At 42.9% G+C, this 21,760-nt stretch overlaps 1 protein-coding gene across 2 annotated transcripts in view; it reads right to left on the bottom strand.

Annotated features, from left to right (window-relative positions):
- Nucleotides 1-21,760, bottom strand: part of EVA1A (eva-1 homolog A, regulator of programmed cell death) — a 576,027-nt gene that overhangs the window by 99,826 nt on the left and 454,441 nt on the right. The window contains exon 1 of one of the 2 annotated variants that reach the window (XM_089656120.1): nucleotides 8,708-9,054. The exons of the other annotated variant lie outside the window; for it this stretch is intronic. The gene's annotated coding sequence lies outside the window, so the exon portion shown is untranslated. Of the gene's footprint in view, nucleotides 1-8,707; nucleotides 9,055-21,760 lie in introns of those variants that run through there. 2 annotated transcript variants of the gene reach the window in all.

Genomic DNA, 21,760 nt, shown 5'->3' with positions numbered 1-21,760 from the left:
TCTCGGCTGGCTCAGCAGGCAGAACACAATAGGGAAGTGTGCCCTCACCAACATTGTGTTGATGGGGGAATCAAGCAATTTGCTTCCTTGCAACCCGTGGTTGCAGGAAAGAAAATAGTATAATGTATGACATGCTTTAAAATGGAACTTAGCCCGAATGGGAAGTTTGGCTTGTTTGCATCCTCCCTCCACCTTTGACACTTTTTTGGGGGAGCGGGTACCTGGTTTTAGCAGGTACTTGCTCCCACTCTGAGCTAGAAGTTCTGCCCCCACCTTACCCACACATCTCAGGTCCTAGGAGACTGCGGAACCATTCACAAAGTGCATCACGCTACGTGCATGTGCAGTAGGAAAGTGGCAGTTTTCCTATGTTTAAGATGCTGGTGCCTGAACCTGAATCCAATTGAAGAATCGACTTGGGAGAGGATAACGCTGGATCCCTGGACAGGTAAATGTTCTATTAAAAGTCAGCAGCTACAGTATTTACAGTTGCTGGCTTCGTTTTTTGGGGGAGCCTGGAGCTCCTCTAACTACTATTAGCTATACCATGACCTGCATATCCAAGAACCTTCAGTTGGTGAATGACTTTTGGTACATAGGGTTAAATGCAATGTCATACTGTAACATTTCAATAAAGTTGAAAAAGTAGACATTGCATTGTAACTACGTATGAATGGAAAAAAGTAAACACTTGACCCTCCCCTTTTAGATTGTAAGCTCCAAGGAGCAAGGCCCTCTGATTCCTCCTGTATTGAAACTGTATGGTTAGCCCTCATGTTGTAAGGCGCTGCGCAAACTGTTAGCACTATATCAATCCTATATAATAAATGTGATGCATTGTAACAGCCGCTATTCAATGTGTAAAACAGGACCCCTTTAACCTTTTGCTTAAACAAGAGAAGAGCCAGAGTCATTTCCTATCAGAGGAAGCTTTCCTTATCACTGTCAATGAGCTGACAAGTGTAGGACTGTGAGGTTCAAAGACTGTAGCAGAAAGTGGAAGAGCTGAAGTTGTGGATATGTCCTGATGTCCTGGCCACATAGGAAGGAAGAGGCTTCCATAAACAGCAGGAGTTCCCAACTATTCCTGATGTAACCTGATAGGGAGAGGTGTACTCGGGGGGGGGGGGGGGGGGGGGGGGGGGGGGGGGGGAAGGAGGAAACACGAGGGCCCCCTGACAGGCAGATTGGAGCAATCAAACCACAGTCTAATTTAGAGCAGAAAACCCCCATCTCTTCTCAGGCTTACAAATCTGGGTTTACATTACATAAGATGGCTGCAAGGCCCATATGTCGAGAGTTTGTAAACACTGTAGCAGATTGGCTCTAATCTAACATATGGATTCACTGTAAACATTACAATACACCAGAGGGGATTGAAGAAAATAATTTTCTCTGAAAACGCTGTACTTCTCTTCAGGGTAGCAGCTGTCTGATTGGATGCTGCAGTCCTGGATGACCCTGGTGGCCCTCTTTAGCATGGGCAGTGCTTATAAAAAGCACTGTCTCACTGCTTTTGGCACACCTTTTGCATGTGGTTAGGTAAGGGACAGGAAACTGCTGAATAGGGAGAGTGTGTATAGCGATAGGGAGAGGTTCCAGAGAAGGTGGGATAGCATAGGGACAGTCTACAACAGGGATAGCAAAGGGACAGCCTCCTACTAACCACCACTGTACGGGGGCATACTTCCTACAGACCACCACTGTAAGGAAGGCATTCTTCCAACTGACTTATGATTAAACATTATTAGCTGGAGTTCCTCCAAAAACTGAAAAGTATTTCACAGGTTCTTCTGGTGTAAATAGGTTGAGAAAGCCTAGTGTAACTCTTTTGGAAATTAAGTATTGCATTTATTATAGAAGTCTACATATTAGTCCAAAAAGAGGTCTACACAATGGTCGAAAAAAAGAGGGAAAATTGAGGGGAAGAGAAGGACAGAAGAATTTGGTTTCAAAAGAGGGACAGTCTCTCTAAACAAGTAACAGTTGTGATATGACCATAAAAAGGTTGCTCTATTTCCACATAGCTCATATCAGCGAGACTTGTTTAGGCCATATTAGAGAGACCCGTTTGGGGTCATCGCACAATAGAGAGACCCGTTTCAAGCCATGTCACATTACAGAGACTCATTTCAAGTCATGCCACATTAGAAAGATCAATTTAGAGCCATGTAACTATAGAGAGATCAATTTAGTACCATGTTACACATCCTAGTTTGTTGCCAATTAAATTAATGTACTATTATCAATAGAAGTCCTAGTGCCTGAAATGTTGCTAAAGTCCTGTACAATTGCTGAGCAGTGCTCTCCAGTTTCTGTGTGGTGTACATGATATTGACTTCTATGGGAACCATTTCTAAACCACACACTTCATCCAGTGGTGTATTTAGGTTTTGTGATGCCCTAGGCAACACAAACATTGGATGCCCCCATCCCCCCAGCAGAGAGAGAGCCTGACACCTACCAACACCAGACGACTTCCCCCCCCCCCTCCCTCCCCCCGCAGAGAGAGCCTGACAGTGACCAACAACACCCCTGCCCCATTTCCCCACCCAGGAGAACCTTCCACTAACTGCCACCCCCACAGTAACAGAGAGAAAGACACTCGCCTTCACAGCTCTGGACATCCCCGGGAATGACAGTTGGGCTCTACATACACCATCAAGCAGCCCGCAGCCTCTCTCGAATCCCACCTGGTCCCCATGACACAAATATCCCTTCTTCCAAATGCCTTGTTTGCCTTGTGGTAAATATGCCCCTGATGTCATCACTTGTGAACAGGATAAAATCCTGACCTGAACCTGATGTAAACCTGTCCTGAACCTGACCTAAACTGCTGAACAACTACTGTGTCAATTAGCTCTGAAACCTGAGCTTCAATCTGCACCACAAATGTGTGATACCACACTTAGAATTTGGCCACTTCACATAAATCAGCCTAAATTCTAACAGTGGATGCCTCTGCCAGTACCACCATGCATGAAAAAAAGTTGATTGAAAAACTGAAGAAGCATGGTGGAAAACTGTCTGGGAACAGTAACTGCCAGCAATCACTGGAAGTCACTGTTCAGGTATTCTGACAGCCACGTATCCCAGCTGTTAAAGTATAATAGCTGGCAGAGGGGATTCCTCCATTTGCACTGTTTAGCATACATAGAGCAATCTGTCTTCTTTTGTTCAGCCCGCAGGCTAAAAGAAAATCTTTGCATCTAAGGCCAGCTTAAGAAGGCGTTCTAAACAAATCCAAAGACTCTAGGAAGGTCTCTGTAAGCTCCTGAAGGTTATTAAGCCATAACTACACGTGGTGTGAAACAAAAAAGTCATTCATATTCCTACTTGCCTTAAAAGGCCAACCCATTAATGCAAACAAATGAAAGACAGGAGATAATTCCACAGAACAGACCAAGGCATAGTCCGCTCATAAAAGGGAAACGTCATAGAATGCTTACTACAAAAGAGCTCCATTGAAAAAAAAGGTTATTAAGCAGTTACTTTAATTTTTGGACGATTGCCAGTGAAATATACAACTATCCAAATTCCACAAGGGGATATTCTAGCGAGGCAGGAATTCTTTAGGCAATCCTGATGCAAGCAAGATGATACACTGACATAATTGCACCCAGTTTGACTGCATTGTCACTATTTAGAGAGTATTTCTATTTTACAAAACAACAGATGAAGATCTTGCCATTAAAATGTATGAACAGCTAAAACTTTTTTTAAACTTTTAGGTAGAGTATGGAAGGGTTATACCCCTGTCTGTTTACCATGGGGGAAATTTCCATTAATTTCCTGTCCCAGGGGTACAACAGGAAAATAGAGGAAGTCTCCCAAAGTGACAAAATTCCTCATTTAGGCAGCCGCCCCTGAAAAGGTTTGGAAAATTTCCCCGTACCTCTGAACTCTAAAATCATAATTCTAAAAATATTGGATTTCCTCTAGTTTGCATTTTAGATGACAGGGGTCACCAGTACAAATAGAAGGCTGTATCTCCCCAATGGGGACACAGACAGCAATAAAAATATAGAGCGAAAGATTGCAGATAGCTACACTAGCTTTATTTTAAACACATGGCCAACTCGCCGAAAACAGCTGCATGCAGTTTGGATTAAATGGCTCTACAATGCTGGACTACATCTGTGCTATAAAACAGGGATCTGGAAGCACAGCTGGCCCAAGGGAATAGAGTCATTTACATGGCTCCACCCACTCGCCTTAAATTAGGAAGGAGTCCCTTATTTTTTTGGATTTGTGATGTGATGACATGGGGATACCGTCTATTTTAGGAAAGTAATCTATGCTTCAATGTGCAACTTTCCCAATACATACTGCAGCTCACTCATGCATCAACTTAGCTTTTCCAAGGTTCGCCTGTCTAGTAATATAAGGAAAGTGGACAAACTTCTGTTCCCGAAAAAGACACAGCAGCCTTGTGTATTAGTGCGATTACAGCGCATATACCAGATGAAATCCCTGTAACACAATACATTGCACAGGCTCCCAACCTCTTCCAGAGAGCTGGGGGAATGAATGAGTGCAAAAAAATCAGAAGATAACCAGTCAGGGTATGAGTGGTGGAGAGATTATTTATGTACTTATTACAGGTACTTGTATAGCGCCAACAATTTATGTAGCGCTTTACACACACACATTATATATATATATATATATATATATATATATATATATATATATATATATATATATATATAGTACATTCACACACACACATTATATATATATATATATATATATATATATATATATATATATATATATATATAGTACATTCACACACACACATTATATATATAGTACATTCACACACACACACACACACATTATATATATATATATATATATATATATATATACATATACATACATACACACACACACACACATACATACATACATATATACACACACACACACACACACACACACACACATTCACATCAGTCCCTAACCCTCAAGGGGTGTACAATCTAAGGTCCCTAACTTACATTCATACATACACATTTTTTTATTTTTTTAAGTCCGCAAACGTGCAAACTACAACGGAAAAACCCGTAAGTGATCACAAAAAAAGTGCAAGTGCGAACACCACACGAAAAAGTGCACTTGGGGGTGTGCTTTTGTCCTACCCCCGAAGGGGTTGGACCACTACCCTGATCCCCCGGGGCACGAAGCTCCTGACAGGGACAAGGTTCCCATTTGGTCCTCCTGGCCAAAAGGCCTGGTGGACCACCGTTCCTTATGTCCAGCCGAAGCCGGACATCCAGTACTTGGTCAGGGGGCTCTCCCGAAGAGAAAACCCCCTAGGGATCAGGGGAGGAAGGAACCAAAAGGCCACACATCCTCCCCCTAGACTTCAGGGAAGGCCCGAGGACCCACACCCTCCATCCTGTGAAAAACACACACAAAAGCAGAAAAAAGTGACAAACGTGGGAGTGATTAAATTAAATAAATAGAAAATAAAAAAGTGGTACCGTGCCAAATTGTGCACAGACCAGGCCCTGAGGCCATACACATACATACACATACTAGGGCCAAATTAGACAGGAGCTAATTAACCTACCAGCATGTCTTTGGAGCGTGGGAGGAAACCAGAGTACCCGGAGCAAATCCACGCAGGCACATGGAGAACATGCAAACTCCAGGCAGGAGGTGCCGTGGTTGGGATCCGAACCAACAACCCTAGTACTGCCAGGAGGAAGTGCTAACCATTTATCCACTGCACTGGAGAGATGGCCATATGTATTGATGCCTCATTCATCCCTGTGAATTGCAGCAAATGCATGCTAAAATGTGTGTTGCCAATGCACCTGCTCTACATATGGTACACTTTGGGGCATTCACTGTGACTGATACACCAATGCCTTATACATTAGAGTGCAAACGACAACTAATCATAGTGCACCACAACCTGCATACCCAGTGCTGTGGTGCACTGCATTAACAAAAAAAAATAAAAATACATGACCTTTTTGTGCGTTGGGATCATTAGCAGCCCATTCATGATGAATGGGCTGCCTTAACGCAACACACAATAACGTGTACAAAAATGCACATTAGCGTGCATGCATTATCACACTGCAATGGATTGCTTTTACGTAAATTGGTACTTAAAGAGATTGCTCAACAGCTGGAAATTTCAGGAGCACTGACGTCACCCACAGGTTTCCTATGGCCCATCAGTTGTTGGCACGCCCTCCTCTCCCCAGCAGCTGCTGCTGGCTGACATAGGGGAAATGGATCATGTGATCAGACAGGAGTTAGTCAGCAAAGGTGTTAGGAGAGAGGTGGGAGCATTTAAAGACTATATGGGTTTAGCTTGGAATACTACTTTAAACCTGCCAGAGAGAGGTTACATGGATTTTTCAGTGTTTCATATGAAACAAGACAGAGAAAAAAACCATGTGAAATCCATATCGGTTCTGACCCGACTCAGAAGATTATCGGCCTAGGATCTTTTGCTGAGATGGAATGGAAAGTGCCCATGTGAAAAAGGTCCTCAGCATTTTCAGTTTGAGGCACCTAAATTAGTTTTACAACCAATAAAAGTTTGCCTCAGCTTGTTCTCAGTTCACTTTCGCAAAATTAAAGTATGTAAAGCCAATATTTTGGGCTTTGATAGATTAGGGAATGGTTAAAAACATGGTCTTTGTCTTGTGTGTCCCTTCAGAGGATTTCCCTTTACATCCTGTCCTAGAGACTGCAGGTAAGTAAAAAGTAACATTTTGCAACATGCCCCATTTTCGTGATATTTTGGTGCATTGGAAACCCATTGATTTCAGGGGGCTGCCTTAAATTAATGCAGAAATGAAAATGGACCCCAATTGTTGGATGTAGTTCTCACCACCTTTTAAATGTATATTTTTGAAGGGCAGCATTTAAAATGCAGAAGTACTTCCATTAAAAGGAAATAAAACACATCACAGCTGGCCCTTAGCACCCTTCGGTCCTGTAAAAGTGCCAAGTTTAGATACCTCAATAGAAAAGTGTCCCTGGAAAAGATATCACAATGCTTGCCGCTATTACTGCCTGGATCATAAGTATTTAACCAAGGCTAATATGTAATAAGAGTTGAGTGAGTGGATTCATGAATTGGGAAAAAAAAAAAAAAAAAAAAAAAAGGAGGCAAAAACCTCAACTTTGTGAATACATTCCTGCTCATTTGCCTATCCCATGGAGAAAATCATACAATTCACAAATCCTAAATGCATGAGTTGGCAAGCTGTGCGAATTTCAGCCAATCAGGCAAATCTGCCTGTGCATATTTTGGCTGTATCAAAAACCTGAGAATCACCAAAAAGAATTGGATTTATGAAATTGGCTCATCTCCATTCGCTAATTTTTAAGCAGATGTTTAGTTCCTTTTTTCTACAAATGGAGAAATCGTGTTTAATGGGGAAATATTAAGAGTCAGTAAATCCTGTAAATCTTATATGCCCAATTTGAAGGTCAGGGGTCGCATACACTTGTAGGGCCTTTAGGGTCTCTGCTGTCAAAAGTCTGTTTTTTTTCTTACCCAAGTTCTATCTTATGCCAGTGAAGGAAAAATATGTAGATTGGGTTCTAATAATTATTTGGTTTCGTTTATTTCATATTTTTGTGCTGTTCATCCATTTCCTGGTTTTATCGCTTTGATTTTTATAATGGATCTTGCCAAGAAAAATCTCAAATGTGGTACAGGTTTTTAAGGGGGCTATAGCAAGAATAAATGAAGGCCATTGGAGCAGTGATCTCCAGCAGTCTAATATAACATGTCCCCAGTCTATGATGGCCTCCTGAAGCATGCGCCCAATCTCCTACAACTCCTATAGAATGTCTGTAGTCTCTAACCATCTGCTGATGCATGGCTGTGGTCTCCAACCATCCCTTGTAGCATACCCATAGTCTCTGACCATCTCTTTAGCATTCCCATAGTCTGACCATCTCTTTCAGAATGCCAGTAGTCTTTGACCATCTCTTGTAGCTTGTCACTAGTTTTCATTTCTTGTAGCATTCCTATAGTCTCTGGTCATCTCTTGCAGCATGCCCATAGCCTTTGACCATCTATTATAGCATGCCCATATACTTTGACCATCTCTTATAGCATGTCTGCAGTCTTTGACCACCTCTTATAGTGTGTGCTAAGTCTTTGACCATCCCTTCTAACTTGCTAATAATCTTTGACCATCAATTGTAGCATGTCCATAGTCTTTGACCATCTCCTGTTGCATGTCTTCAATCTCTGACAGCTTTCTGTAGTATTACATTCACTAATTATTTGCGTTCCTTTTGTAATGCCAAGAGCCCCCTATATTAAGAAAGTTGACAACCATTGATGTACAGCCAAAGAGGTACTAAGGTTTGGTCCATAATGTTGCAACAAAGTAAATGAAAAGCAAGGCTGATGTCAGACGGGCAACTCTGCCGCTAGTAATTTGTTGAAATCACCAGTGACAGGATCACCAAGAGGCTGTACGTTTGTCCCTATGGAATTGCTTCCACTGTAGCTGAGGCAGCAAGATTTTGCTCCTATTGCTAGCAATCGAGATCCAGCAGCACTCAGGCCAGTATAAGCGAGCAATTCCATAGGAACACTCAGGCAGACTTTTTAGCTCTCCTGCCACTGGCAATTTGTCTCTACAGGCAGAATTTCCCTTAAGACATCAGCCCAACTTCATTCCAGGACATTGAGCACTTCATTATATCCTACCTTTATCCCCGTAAGAGCCGCTTGTCCTCTGCTTCCTCCAAACTCTGCAAAGTTGGTCCAGCAGACACTTAGAATCCACCAACAATAGGTACAAAACTTATCCAGCAAGCCACTCTCTTCTTGCAGCAGGTAAAGCGGCATCCACCTCTTTGCGGAATTCCTGGTGCTTTCCTACAGTTATCCTATAATTCTCTCAATGAACGCAATGAATGAGGACTGAGAGCTGCAGCTTAAATGAAAACAGAGCAGCACAGAGGCGGCAGCCAAGGCTCACAATGCATGCACACTGCTCTCAGAGTACAAGTCATCTCAGATACACACACAGTCCAGCTAAGTCTATAAGCAGAAACATTTGCTAGAAAGCCTGGAGTCTAATAGACTTTGAAAAAAAAAGTCAGAGAGAGAGAGGTTGTCTCATTTCCTCCAACCTCCATACAATACTCTGAATTCTCTCCTCCCATTCCAGTCCTGCCTCCTCTACCCCTCCCTGCTCTTCCAAGTGCGGGTGCAGACTAGAAACAGGGACCAGCTCTGCCTTTTATCACTCACTGGCAGAACACATACACACAGCCCCCTCATGGCTTATGTTTCTCTCCTGAAGACCCTGGTGGTAACCCAGGGGAGCCCCACAGGTGACAGTCCCCTGCTCAGACTGGTTTTTGACAGATCGGTCAACTGCTGGAACCAAAGAGATTGTTGATCATTTGGATAAAACAATCAAATCAGACAGATAAAAACTCTTACAGCATTTAAATAATGCTACAGAGTGATTGTGCAGTCAAACAACAAACATATCATGGGTCCAGCAGTTGCCCAATCAGACTTAGGTAGAACAAGCATTTAAGTCATGGTACAAACATAGTGCGGTAACCCAAGGGAGCCCGAGAGATGACAGTCTCTTGCCCTGGCTGATTTTCAAACAGATTAATCAACAATCTCTTTGGGTCTAGCAGTTGACCCATCAGCTGGACTTGGGTGGAACAATTAAAACAGAGAAGTGTGTCTACAGCATTTAAATCATGCAACAAACATAGGCTAATTGTGCAATCAATCTCATGTCTTTGGGACCAATCAATTGGACTTGGGTAGAACACTCAGACAGATAAAAGTGCCTATAGCATTTAAATCACACTAAAAACATAGGGCGACTGAACGATCAATTTTATGCCTTTGGGTCTAGCAATTGAGCAGTCAATTGGACTTGGGTAGAACAATCAGCCAGATAAAGTGCCTACAGCATTTAAATCATGCTACAAACATAGGGCAACTTTGCATGTTTCTACCACGTAAATGCATGCCCTGCTCCCACTTATCTTAATCCATCAGGAAAATCCAGCTCTACTAATCAGGATTACTATGAAGGTTGAGGAGCACCTACAGATTGTTGCTTGATCCAATTGTAGCTGCCTAGTGTGGATAAGCAAAACTGACTGCTTTTGTTTCACCGGATTTTGGCAAAAAGAGCCATATTGCATTGGAGTCAATAGGCAAGATTTGTGTCTGTGTAAGATTATAGCTGCATTTAACACATTTTTTGCATACATGTAGACATCTGAAAGCCCAGAACGTTTGCTGGGTGCCGTCATCTTGGATGTGATGACAGTGGTCCCAGCAGACTCTAAACTGTCACTCAAGTGACACTCTTGGTCCTCCCTGTTCGGGTATCCCTGTAGATGAGATTCGTCCGTCCGCTCTAACATGGATGGAGGAACCTGTTAGGACAAAAGCAATCTATGCATGTATGGCCAGCATAAACATCAATGGAATAACTCTTCAGAGTCTTATTGCCCCTCCCTCTTTATAAGTAGTCTGGCTGAGTGTATATGATGTGTCAGCAGATGCCTAAGGGCAATGGAATCATGCCTGTAAATCTTTCTGACCTCTTGCCTATAGCCATGAGAAGGCAATTGGAAGATCCACCAGCTGGACAATTCTGATCGAACCATACAAGACAAGATCATTTATCTACGGGCGCTTTATGGTATTCATAGACAGGCAAATTCCTCAGCTAGAGCTCTAGCAGGCTTATGCAAGAACTACTATGAGTTTAGATATTTAGCATGAACAAAAAAAAAAAGATCAGAGCATGGCTTAAACAGTGGGCTTTGCAGCTGTATGGTAATACACATTACTGATTCTTAGAAATAATTTTTTCCCCATAAGTACCTTTTCCAGCAAAAAGGAACTTTTTGCAACTTAAATTTTTTTTCAAAGAATTTCCAAATAAAAATGCTAAATTGTAATTGTAAAAAATTAATTTTAAAAAAATAGTGCTGTTATACAAATCCCAGAGTGTATTCAATGTTAGATTGAATGGTTTTGATACTCCCACACAGGAGCAGATATTTTCTGATCTAACCGATTGTCTCTTTAAATTCTTCTCGAAAAGACTGCTGCCACAAAGAATACAGAGTGGTGTAGTTCTTTCCTTAAATTTGATCACAACTACTGTTTGGTTCCTTTTAAGTTCTGGTGAAGAGGGACTGCAAGAGGCTGATAGCACGTAAATTGCTTGCATTTTTTTAAAAAAAGTACGATGTATTAATGAATTAAAAGCTGCATTAAATGCATATTTCATATTCTGCAAAAAAAAGAAAATTAATAAATGCACCCACAATTAAAAAAAAAAAAAAAGCGTGCATTGCAACTGTAATTAGTGCAATGCTCAGGCAGACTTCCTCCAGACCCTGGTCCATACAGAGGTATGGACTTTCAGTTAAAGAGCTTCAAGAAGTAATCAATGGACTACACATGTGGTGACATCGCCACATTCATGTTCAATTGAGATCTACAAGTCCCTCTGTGAATGGAAGACTACAAGTCCCATCTGCCACTGTAACAGATTTGTCTCAGCCACCTCAAATTAATAAAAGAAAAATGCAGGATGCTATGGGGAGAAGGATCACATGCCTAAGGGTGGGGGCTGCCAAATGTCACCATGTTTCATTTTAAACTCTGAATATGGGTGTAAGTGGTACGAAACTTCTAAAGCTGATCTCCAGGCAGATGTATAAGACACAAATTAAAGGCTACTTTCACCTTTTTGACCGTTTTTCATGTTTCAATGATGTTCGAGACGCCGAACAACAGTAAAGTCTGCCTCACCTCATCTACCATATGCTAACCTGTTAGCGCTGCTGTGTCAGGCAACAGTATGGAGACACACCAAGGTAGTATAGGTTTTAAGCAAAAGACCACTAAGACTCCAATACCTTTATTAGTGAGAGAACCAAACACCTCCTCTATATGTCATTCTTCCCATGCAGAGCAAAGTGACAGGTTCTCTTGATAAGGTACCCACCATTTTCAGGCATTCACCATTGTTGAGCTCCTTCTGCTGCTACATTGCTGAGCCATGTCCAGTATTTGAGAGTATGGTGTAGTGATTGAGCTTCTTTTGTTCCCCAGGATGAAATTCTTGGTTATGAGCAGCCAATTGCCAGGCCTGTACAGTTATAGGACAAAGGGGAGAATTGCATTAACCCTGTGTTGTCCTTACACAAGTTCTCTGACCAGGTCAGTTTTTCAGAAGAACCTGTTTGGAAACTCCATGCAGGTCTATGGGTAGGCAGATGTAAAAGGGCTTGTCTCTGTTTACATCTGCCTACCTCTGAATCCATCCAGGTCCAGAAAAACAAAAAAACATTAAAAAAGGACTGCGTCATTTTCCAAACCTAAACATGAAATATCAGGGGTAGCCTGATGTAATAAGACAAGTCTACTTACATCCAGCAGCCAATACATTAAGCATGGGTGCACCACATTCCGCTGTCAAAATGTAGACAAATGAATGGCATGGATGTCACAAAACTGACATCAGTCCTGTTCAGCTCCAATAAAGGTAGAGGTCTGTTCATAGATCCCCTGTTGAATAGAGCGGAGGAGTTCTAAAAAAAAAAAAACCTCACACTTAAGTTGGCCATAGACTGGTATTTATTTTCATTCCACCACCAGGACATTGTATTCTGACAGTGGGGTGCACAGATTTAAGTACACACCAATCAGTAGTTGTAGCCACTGATCAACAAAAGTTTTCCAGGATGTCCCTTTGACAGCAGTTGATCAAGCAATCACCCTCTGTCAAGCAGGGACGGCCACACGTTCTTAAAAATTTGCACAGTCCCTGTTGAACTGGCCACATTTTGGTCAGTCTATGGCCAGCTTTGACAGATGGATGGTGCAGTGGGTGATTTGGGTGTAGCAAGTAAATGAATAAACCTCCCAGTAATGCTATTACTAGGTTGCACCTAGACGGAGCTCTAATGATTTGGCTTCACTGCCGATTTCCCTCGCTTAAGATGTAGGAACCTGCACCTGAAGCCAATTAAAGAATCGGCTTGAGTGAGGACATTGCTAGATCCCTGGACAGGTATGTGTCCTTATTTTAAAATTCAGCAGGAGTATTTGTAGCTGCTGACAATTTTTTTGGGGGAGCCTGGAGCTCCACCTTAATCTCAGAATGCAAGTGAGCAACACGTTTTGTGTTCTCCCCTTTGATACAGATACTGCAGGCTACATCTTCGTCACACCTCGCACCCAGATCACTGATAATCCTGTAACATAGGCATCAGTGATTGGGGGTGCATTGTGAAGAAACTTTACCCTGAATGTCAACATGTCATTAAAGCCCAACTCCGGGCAAGTTAGAATTTATTCCCGGCAGTGGGGCTATGCCCGCAATGAAAGGGTTAATTGCTTGTTTTGTCTAGAGGAGAGAAGAAACAGTTTTACTTGATCCTAAAATTAAATAGTCAATAGGGCACTCTTGCTGAAGTCTGACCTCTGGGACGTTGTAGCTCTTGGATACCCAGGAGATAAAAGGGATAGACGTGTGAAAGATGGGGCCAAAAGAACACCTAGAGCACTAGGACCAGTAGGACCAGTTGGCACCCATGCTCTCCATTTGGGTTATTCCCTCCCACTTCCTAACCCCCCCCCCCCCCAGCCTTATAAGCCATTTCTGGCTCAGGTGCTCCTGGTCTAATGAAGAAGCTACTGCGCACGCTCCGAAACGCGTTACCATCCCTTGTGATGTCACTTTCGGAGTGTGTGTTCCACTCTGATCCTGGAAGTGCAGTGGCCATCTTGATCTTGTGCTCCACGGGACCCATAGCTGCTGGAAGACGTCACGGTCCCCGCCATTACATCTATAAGCTGGATACATGCAATGAGCCTTTTACATATAGGATGAGCCTATACACTTTACCATCTTGTAAGTGTTTTTATACCTTGTGTCCTATTAAATTGCCAATACTGCTGCACTTAGAAGTTCCTTCTCTCCTTGTGTTTTTACTTACTTGATCCACCATTCCCCTGGCAGACTGCGCCCCCCACAGTCTGGCAGTAGATTGTCCCTCAGCTCTGGACCCTACTGTGGTCTTGATAACATCAGGAACCTAGACCAGTGGCGTGTGGTGGTGCAGAGGCTGTGGGGAACAGTCTAGCTGCAGGGAGGAATAGAGGATTGGGTCAGTAAAACATTTTTTTTATCCCCCGTAGACGAAGACATTTGCCCGGAGCTGGACTTTAAACTACATATACCTTCAAAATTAATAAAAAAACAAAAAACATGCCTAACAATGGTCCTTCAGTTCGAATGACAATGGCCTCAATTGAATTCTGCTGCTGGAAAGTCTTACTGGCACATCATTCCCTGACATACAAACTGGAATTCTCCGGCCGTCTTGCCGTAGCTCTAAAAGCGCAATCTTCATTCTGACATAGTACCGGCCTCCAGCAGCCTGGGGCAATAAAAGAAGAGCAGCGAGAGCTTAATCATGCTTTATTAACCATGCCAGGGACAATCAGATCACACAACAATTTAAGAGATGCTTCGTCTGAGCAACTTCACGCCAGGACAAGCAGCACCATCCCATCTCGCGGTTTGATATGTACCCTGGTTAATTCTATCAGCATAACCGTCAGCCTTCTACTAGTTTGACTTCTTGTTGTTTTACCTAGCAGAAATAGCTTAGAAAATAACCATCTAAAAAAAATTAAGATCTTTCAACAGATTTTGGAAAGGGACCCATTGTGAACGGTTTACAGCAGTACCTGAACAGTATATCCTAGCTGTGAAGAGATGAGCATTCTAAGTTTGGTTTCTAGCACTGAATAAAGCATATCTAAACCCAGAAACATAATATAATATATGACAGCTTACCAGTCTGTAGATGTAGTGGCTGCATTGGTTTTATTTTTTTAGACTTTATTCCTTCCTTTATTTTCACCTGGTGATTTGGCTATTAACACTTCCTGTCATAGGGTAGCTACACTCACTCCTACACTGTATATGGAGGAGCAATATAGAACCTACAATAGACAGCAGCACTGTCAACTTCTGGAGAGGGTAGTGTTAGACCTGGTTTACACCTATGCAGTGTGCAGTTGATGCTTTTCACGTTTTTTTTCTCCACACACATTTTTTATGCATTTTGGGGAAGTGTCTGTTGTCTTGCGGGAAAAACCAGCAAAAAAAATTTAAAAAAAGTGCAAGGACTGCGTTTTTTTATGCGTTTCAACTGACGTCTATGGAACCAAAAACAACCTGCTGCAGGAAAAAAGTCCCTGACCCTTTCCATAAACGCGCTTGTGAAAAGAGACAAATGTGAATGTGACCCTTATGCAGGCCATACATGGTTCGAATTCCGGAAACGTTGTTCGCTCGGTAATCCGATGGTGCCATCATTGATTTAAAAAAAAAAAAAAAAAAAAAATCGGCCGACCAACTCATAAAGTTCACCCCATATAACATGCAAAACGTCTCTTCCTTCCAGGTCACGGATCATGCGCATATTCTTTTCAGAAAAACGATCGTACCATTTGACCATCATTGAGTCGAAAATTGGTCGTTTTTCACGAATTTTCCCAACATGCACAATCACCGAAAAGGGGAGGAACCACGAAAATCCGCCATTGACATTGACCCACTAACAGAGTGAAAATCAGCCGATTATTCTTAGGTCCGATTTTTGGACCAAAAAAAAAAAAAAATGGTCGATTTTTGACCCATATATGGCTGGCCTTAGGAAACCATATCAAAAGGACTGTTGTGCATTTCTGCAAAACTGAAAAATGGACTGAAAACTGCATAGGAGCGAACCAGGTCTAAGATGGAAGAGTAGTTTTAGATGGACTTTAGTGATAAGTTGAAGCAGTTAAAGAAACTTTTTTTCCTTTTGGGACAAAGGTTTAAACTATGTGAATGAAATCGTACCTTTGTAAGCAACCCTGTCAGCTTGGTCTGTTTTATCCAGTGTCACGCAGAATTTCACATTTGCTGTTTGTTGCAACTTGTCCATGATGAAATGGACATGGTAATGCACATGGTCAGAATAGCACCAGTTGCACAACTCCCGATGTACTCAGTACGATATCTTTTGACACACTGACTTATAAAGATCGATGTGCTCCCTGTGCCTGTGTGTGCAGCTTTGTGCTGCCATCTGCTGGTGTGTTAAAAAAAAAACTAGTCTCGAAACTTGTTGATACCACCTTGTATGACATTGCGCACTTCATCTCACACATGCATGTAGGCGGGATCTAGGCCTATGGTATCCAATCATGGAGAGACCACACACAGTCCTTGATGTTGTAATTATATTGTATATATGTAGGGGGGGGGGCAGGTGGGTGACACTCTCTATGTTCTCCTGCTCATTGGGTGGGTCACATGAGAGGCCTACCCCAGGGTGGGTTCTTCTAGTCTACGCTAGGCACCTGAAACAGTATAGCTCTACTTTACATACATGGGGTACCTTCATCAATGCCCTGGGACAAGGCTGGGGCCACCGTGGGGGGGGAATACTCAACTTCAAGGTGGGCCTCCATTCTCAGAGATGAACATACATTGTGTACACTTGCACAATAAACGGTTAACTCTCAGGTCTGGTCACAATGTAGACCTTCACTGCTGGCTTACATTTAGGGGGATCACGCTTAGCCTTGTCTACATCCACCTGTCCAGCATTTTCGGCTACCTCTCCCAGTAGCAGAATTTGGCCCCGCTGTTCACTTTGCGTGGGCTCTGTATGTGCACTCAGCTTAGACCTTAAGCTTCTGTACCTCTGTACAGGATGGGGGCCTCTGTGGTGCTGTTCCGCTCTTGGGTGACAGACCGCTGGTAGAAGGAGTGCCGACAACATCTTCCTCACTGCTAGAAGTCATCCTACCTGTAACAGGCACACGCTAAGGAAAGGCTGCTTGACTGACAGTTGTCTTCTGTAACCCATGGTAACCACTCGACTAACTTCATACAAAAGATGACTCTTAGCGAAGAGTCTCCATACCCCAATGTGTCTAGTGACCCGGAAACTGTAAACCAAGTGTAAGAGATGCCATTTACTTGCTTGCATGCCTTTAACCCCTCGGTATTCCCGAGTGTAGCTCGGGGTTAAGTTTCATTACCAAAAGCGGTAACCCCGAGCTACACTCAGGATTACCCTGCAGCATTGCTCCGGGATCCCTCGATCACTTACCTTGTCCTGCGCTCCCGCGATGTCCCCCCTGCAGTGTCCCCGGCCATGTCCTCCAGGCTGATACCGGCATCTGTCTTCCGTTTCCTGCGAGCATCGGTACGTACGGGAAATTCAAAAATGTAACATTCACAAAATACACTAAAATCTGATAGTATTACATTACTGCATCAAACCATTTCACATACATTTTGTCCCGAGTGCTTTGTCCTGTGCCCTGCCTGCATTTTTACGGTTCTTTCTGCCTGGAAACTGAGAAACGTCCATGGCGTCCAAAAAGCGTCCCTTTAGGTCAAAAGCGGTTTTAGACCGGCTAGAGAACAGCGATAGTAAATCAGAACCACTTGAAGAATTGAGTGATAATGATTCGTGGGGAAATTCGTCAGATACTGAAAACAATTTTGCGACTAAGCTCAGCGATGTGCGAACTTGGCGCTATATTTCAAATTTCAGTGTTTTTGGTTTGATTATATTATTGAATTAAATTTATTATTCTTGTATTAATTTTTTTATGACTATTATATTATAATTTATGATTTTGTGTTTCAAGTTTTATTATACCCAGGATGTTTACTAGACTCTTTTTTGGACAGATTTCAGTGAGTTATTCTTAAGAATTACAGGTCTACAATAAAAAAAACAACATATTTCCATGCAAAAAAATTGACCGCTTTGAGCACAGAAATACTGACATAATCAGACCACTAGGGAGGTTAATAACTTCAGGCTAGGCATGAAAAAGTTTACAGAAAGCAAAAACACTAACACTCAAGCAGCAGAACATCCAATGGCGGTAGTGTATTGCTTCGTTGGATATAGCCCTGAAGTTTGCGTATTGTGTGTTTTTACTGGGTTTTTTTGACGATTACCAAATGCATAGTGCATTGCCACTATTAAAATGTATTGAATAAAATTCTTTTTGAGTACTCCCAAGGATAGTAAGAAACAAGTGCATCAAATCAAAACTCAAACCATGAAGCAAGACGTCTATCCATAGCAAGATTGAAAGGCTAACCTGTTTCAACTGATGAAGGGGGTACGACCCCTGAAACAAAGTTTAAACCAGAACTCTGGGCAAAAGATTCTTTACATGTCTTTGTTGCGGATTTCCTACCTTCACTGAATATGTCCTCTATCTTCTTGTTCATTCAGTAGTTGCTCTGAAATACCCTACTCATTTTCAAATCTAATAGAATGGTTTCCGATTTGTAAGACCAGTGGTTGCTGGGCCTCCTATTCCCCCACTGGTCTTGGCACATCCTTTTGTAGTTCTTTCTCCAGGAAGCAGTGATGTCATTCAGCCCCACTTGCAGTGGTGAGTGGACCAAGACTCCAAAACACATTCAACATGTACAGGCCTAGTGTACCTGTCCACATTCACTGCAATTCCTTGTGGTTGATAGGAACTGTAGTTTCCTTTTCCTGCTGAGGAAGAGGAGAGGATATGATGTAATCCCTGCTGTTACACCTCTTCCTAGGCAAAGCAGAGGCTGTTAGCCTTTGAATTACAATGATGACTTCCTGAAAATTCAGTTAGACTTTTCTCCTAAATGGTAAGGATGTTCAAAATGTTAACGGTTTAGTGTTTTGTGTAGGGGGAATATAATATTCAGTGATTTTTTTTCCTAATCCGGAGTTCTTCTTTAACTCCTAAACTACTTACTATTACTTACTACTTATAGTGCAAAACATGACAAAGCCAACATGCATGAGAACATTTTTCCCTAGACCCCAACTAGGCAGGTGTAGTCTATGAGCTGAGAGTCTCTCTCTCTGACCTATTATACAGTATCTATATAGCGCCAAAATGGTTTGCTCAGCGCTGTACATTATAGTGGGGGACAGTACATGAGACAATACAGTATAATACACGAGGGGTTCAAGGGCCCTGCCCTTTCGAACTTACAATCTAGGAGGGAGGGGATCGTGGTACAGGAGGAGGTGGCTGTGGGGGATGGAGTGGTAGGAGGAGTGGAGGAGTTCGAGATCGGCTGTTAGGTGAGGGTGGGGTAGGCTTCCCTGGAGAGGTGGGTTTTCAGGGTGCCTGAAGGAGAGGAGGTTAGGTGACACTCTAATGGGTTGGGGGAGAGAGTTCCAGAGGATGGGGGAAGTCCTGGAGAAGTCCTGCAGTTGGGCGTGGGAGGTGGAGACCAGGGAGCTAGAAAGTAGGAGGTCTTGTGAGGAGTGAAGATTATGGGTTGGGTGGTATTTGGGTATCAGGTCGGTGAGGTAGTTTGGGGCAGCATTATGAATGGCTTTGCATATCAGTGTTAGTAGTTTGAATTTAATGCGTTGGGCAATCGGGAGCCAGTGGAGGGATTGACAGAGGGGGGTGGCAGATGCAGAGTGGTTGGTAAGGTGGATGAGTCTGGCCGCTGAGTTTAGGATAGACTGAAGCGGGGATAGTCTGTGATGAGGTAGGCCGGTGAGAAGGGAGTTACAGTAGTCCAGGAGTGAGATAAGGGAGTGAACGAGTTGTTTAGTAGTGTCTGGGGTTAGGAACGTACGTATTTTGGAGATGTTGCAGAGGTGGAGCCTGCATGACTTTGCCAATGATTGGACATGGGGTTGGAAGGACAGGTTTGAGTCTAGAGTGACACAAAGGACTTTGGCTTGCGGGATGGGACGGATGGTGACGTTGTTGGTTGTGATGGAGGGGGGGGGGGCACGGGCTGGGGGGAAGATTAGGAGCTCGGTTTTGGAGAGATTCAATTTGAGGAAATGGAGCGACATCCAGTCTGATATGTTGTTCAGTAGGTGGGTGAAACGGGCGGAGACCTATCACTTACTCGAGGCATGCCCCAATGAGGCAGGAACCCCATTTTATAAAGGTTCCACATCAAGATGGCTATTGAGGGTCTCCACCGGTTGCAGTGTCGAATCAAACAGCTGGCTCCTCCAAGACTCCGAAGGAGTCCCTGAAGGGAGAAACTCCACTCCATCTGTATAATGCCATAGTGCCACCTACTGGCAGGGGAACCTGCACCTCCCTACATGCGCAGTGCCCTGGATCTTTTTAAAGAGGTGGTGCGGGAACAGGGACCCAGGCAGCACAGAGGCAGGACAAAAATAAGTAAGTATGAAGAAAAAGGCACACAGAGATAGGCAAGTATGATTGTGTATTACCTTCCTATTCAGGATACAGGTTTGTACAGTAGGGGCATGGGAGGAATTGTGTGGCATTGGAAAGATCCTCTTTAAAGGAATGGAAAGGAGTAACAATCTCCTCCATACCCAGACGTATCTGCTATTTCATGGTGGGTATAAAGAAGCAGCAAAGTCAATGTGAGTATAAACAGCAGTGGGCCAGGGTGCCCTGCATGGGCAAAGGACAGGTTCATTTTAAACCTGCATTGTCAAACTGCAATGTGAAATCAAGAATGCTACTGGATAAAAAACATCAAGTGGATACCATAGTGACCTTCTGAAAGATAGTATTTGCATAGGCATGCTGTCAACTCTGTCCCCCCCACTTGCCACATGCCATTGCTTGGGCCTGAGGATAGGTTACAAGAGAGATCAGCGAGTGTGAGGCTATTTTTCTCATACTCTGAGACTCCAGGTTTCTTACTCTGGAGATATCGGGTCGCATTGGTGTGACATGGCTGATTATGGTACATACTACCCAATGTAAGCTTTAAAGGGTATGTAAACCCCAACATTGAACTGGTCTTATCTCCTTCATTTTGGTAAGTTCAATATACCTTTTGAATATTGTTTTATTATGCATTTTGTTATACGAGTTTGAAAAGTAAAAAAAACAAAAAAACAAACAAAAAACACAACACCACATCCCTTGGTTTTGCCGGAAATCTTGTAAGCGGATAACTTTGTGTTCTCTGCCTGTGCCGACTGTCACCAATTGTTCCCTGAGGATTATGGAACCACACCCCTCTATGTTATGGACAATAGGAGAAGGGTGGGGTTTCTTCAACCCATCTTATTTCAGTTGTCCTGACTTACACCTATGTGACAGGTTGTCACATTTTAGCATGCATCGCCTTAAGGCAGCTTATTAATTTCAAAAGTGGCTGTCAATACCACGCGAACCCAAAAGCGGACATGATCCCTTTTTTTTTTTGCAGCACTCCAGTGCAGGCGAATTGCTCGCTACCATTTTAATGCTTTGGGTTGCCATTTAACATGATGATTTTACCACGTTACCATAATACAGGAGTAGGCAAAATATTATTCTATTTCAATCATATCAAAATCGGGTATACTGTATAATGTCCCGAGGTCCTCAGGCACTGTATTGCATACCAGCTTGAAAGCAAAGTGACCCCTGCATGGTAATTAAACTCATTTCAGTGAGTTCTATTGAAGATTTACCCAAAAATTATTTTAGGTTCTATTCACACTAGTGTGATTTCAGATGTGACTTGAGTCGCACAGAATCGCACGACAATGAAAATCAAATTTTTTCGAAGGTGCCCATTGACATCAATGCAGCTCAGCAATGCACAATTTTGGAAAAGGGTCCTGTACTACTTTGGTGTGATTTCAGCATGAATATGGCTCCATAGAATATGCAAATCATATCCAAGTTGCACTACATAACCGCACTGAAAATCAGATT

The sequence above is a fragment of the Staurois parvus genome, unplaced genomic scaffold (assembly GCF_062004578.1).
Source record: "Staurois parvus isolate SC_StPar_1 unplaced genomic scaffold, SC_StPar_1.0 ptg000886l, whole genome shotgun sequence".
Lineage (NCBI taxonomy): Eukaryota > Metazoa > Chordata > Amphibia > Anura > Ranidae > Staurois > Staurois parvus.
The sequence above is the reverse complement of the archived record's forward strand: the minus strand, read 5'-3'. Positions and strand labels throughout refer to the sequence as shown.